Raw genomic sequence first — 2,924 nt, 5'->3', positions numbered from 1 at the left:
CCCCCCCCCCCCCCATTCACACACACACTAACACACTGCTGCCTTGACCAAGCTCTCTGACATAGGCCCCCCTCTCTCTCTCTCTCTCTCTCTCTCTATCTCTTCTTCTTCTTCTTTCCTGCATGCTACAGAGTCCACCTCCATCTGTTGTTTTATGAGTCTCCTCCCCCTTTGTTTTCTTCAATTCTTTCTTCTTCTATCCATTCACCCCGCCTAGGTTACATCTCCTCACACTAATCCCCCGCTTTCTGTCTTTTATCCACTTTTTCTTACTGTTTTCTTATCCTCCCCTCTAATTCGATCATCTTTCATTTCCCCTCCTCACTCTTCTTTTTTAAAATGTTCCTATTTTTGATTTGTTTTGCTTCTCTGTCATCCTCTCTCTCTCTCTCTCTCTCTCATCGTTCTCTCTTCCATAGCCTACCTTGTGATATTTGGCCCCGGTTGCGCGCTATCCGCTCTCCCCCCAGCTGTACCTGCGACTGTTGGAACTAGACCGGAACCGAATGACATTCTTCGTTACTCCTCCGTTACTCCCGTTATTTCCTCTTAGCGCCTGTCAAGGGCCGCTCTCCTCCACGAGGAAGCTCAAAGTAGTTCTATGAGGTCTGCAGCTGAGACTTGGCGCTTATCCACAGATGCGCTAAGCCGCCCTCGAGGACTGTAAACGGAGGAGGTCCATCGCAGATGTGACGGAGCACTGACTCCAGTCCCGGATCCGATCCGAGCCCTGCCGGGAGAAGCCTCCACGACGAACCGTGGTGGTGATGACGCTGTGGCACGGCGGTCAGGCTGCTGACAGGCGGCTGCCTGGACCCGAGCTGCCGGTTCGGTCTCTGAGTGACGTGGGTATAGAGCAGGAGGAGGATGTGGCCAGAGATAGAGTCCTTCTTGATGGAATGCTGGGAACAGTAGCATACACACATATGGTCATCCAAACCCGGGAACATGTTTTGGTGCGCCTTGCTCAATTCGGTGCGGATGCCTGAAGGTGGCTGTCACTGACATCTGGGGATGTAGCTCGTGCTGCTGCGCATGGCTCATCCTCGTGCGCACACCTCTGAGATATTAACCCCCTTATTTTTGTGTGGCAAGGAGGATGCGTGGGCGTTAATTGAGATGAACCTTGTGTGTGTGTGTGTGTGTGTGTGGGTGTGTGTTGCGCTCTGACATTGTTGTGGAATTTGCGAGGAGCACGGGGCCACAGTTTGGGCAGATGCTGGAGGAGATAGACTCTGGCTGGAAACGCTTCCTGTTACGCGGCCAATGACAGTCTGAGGTTCACGTGCAGGCCACGCCCCAGACTCTGACGGCCGCTTTCATTCTTTTTTTTTTCTTCTGTCTTTCTTCTTTTATTTATAACGGGAAATCGACTACAGGCGCCATTAAAACGCACTCCGTCCACATTTCACCGCAGCTTCTAATGAGAACCACGCCGCTTCAGAGCCTGAAAGTGGGCAGGAAGCCGAAGCAGAAACAGAGGCGGCCTGACTTCCACGCTGCATCCAATCACTGTCGAGTTCAATGCAGCAGCCCACTGTGGAATTTCCCCTCACTTTAGGCTTGTGCTCAGCTTCGATATAACTTAGTGACTCTCTACTTTATCGAGTAGGCTACTCTTACGCATGGGGAAACGTCAAGGATGTATCCTTATCACAGAAGGAAACTTGACAAATTTATTTCAGCTGTTAAAAAGTTGAATTAGCACGAAAAATATCCCCTTCAAGTTTTGGTAGGCTACTGACCAAAAGCGCATTCATATTCATATGCGCTTTTGCAGGATCGATGATTAGAGATTTGACATGTCCGCATATCATGCACACGCTTCAAAGGCTGTTTGCGTCATTTTGACACATTTTAATGCATTCAAATCTGACCAAATTATGGGCTTACAATCTGTTTTTACTCAAATTGTCTGTGAGAACAAAGCTACTTGTGTTCAGTCCCCAGGTTGAAAGCAATGCAGCCTCTCCAGCCTAAAACATGAGAAAATAAAACACAAATGTAGCCTATGTGAATATTTCATTCTGGATACAAACAATCAAAGGAAAAATAATATTTGCTATTTTAAAGGTCCTTGCAGCAGGGACAGGAATTTAAAGTTAGCAGTAGTTATAAATGCTGTGATAGCTACATTGCATTGGATAATTGTTGAGAAAGTATGTATAGTCTAGTGTATTTGTCCATATTAAATACACATTAATGTAATTAATTGTACACAGTAACTCATAAATTATTCAGTCTTTAACTATTTAGGTCACTCTTTCAAAATTCTGGAAATAACAAGTGCAAACACTTTAGGCTACTGTTTCTGTTTTTACATAGGCCTGCTGGCATTTTGGCCAATATGAAAGGATGACATTGTTAGCATTATCCTGAAACCCTTTATGCCTATATATGGATGATGCACATTAGTTTGCAGAAGAATTCACCTTAAAAGAAGTCGAATATCACTGAGGAGTTAGTGTTCAAAATCAGGAAATGTATAAGCACAAAAAGAGGAATGTGTGTTTCTGCTAACAGATCTCTCCTGGTTGTTATGATAATACCCACTGAAATGCTAAGATTACAGAATGAAATATGGTGTTTGAATACAGGCCTATTTATCCATAAATTGATATAAGCTGTCTGTCATATGATTTTAAAGTAAAATGCATTTTTAAGGTTAAACACTGGCCCTTACTTGGTCCCCTTAGTAACATTTGTCTAAAACCGCCACTGATGAAAATGGAATTAACACATGCAGGTTGTCGTGCGAGCTTGCAGTTAGACTGGTTGTTGCATTTAAAACAGGAGTCCAGTATAGAAAATAAAGAAAAAGAGAAGCATGAGCATATAAGGGCTTGTGTTTCTCACAGGGGACATGATGGGCCGGATTTGTCTTAGTTTTTCTCTGCCACACCTCCACATTCAACTCTAAATAG

The sequence above is a fragment of the Etheostoma cragini genome, chromosome 15 (genome assembly GCF_013103735.1).
Source record: "Etheostoma cragini isolate CJK2018 chromosome 15, CSU_Ecrag_1.0, whole genome shotgun sequence".
NCBI classification, from domain to species: Eukaryota; Metazoa; Chordata; class Actinopteri; order Perciformes; family Percidae; genus Etheostoma; species Etheostoma cragini.
Note: the sequence above shows the minus strand (reverse complement) of the source record.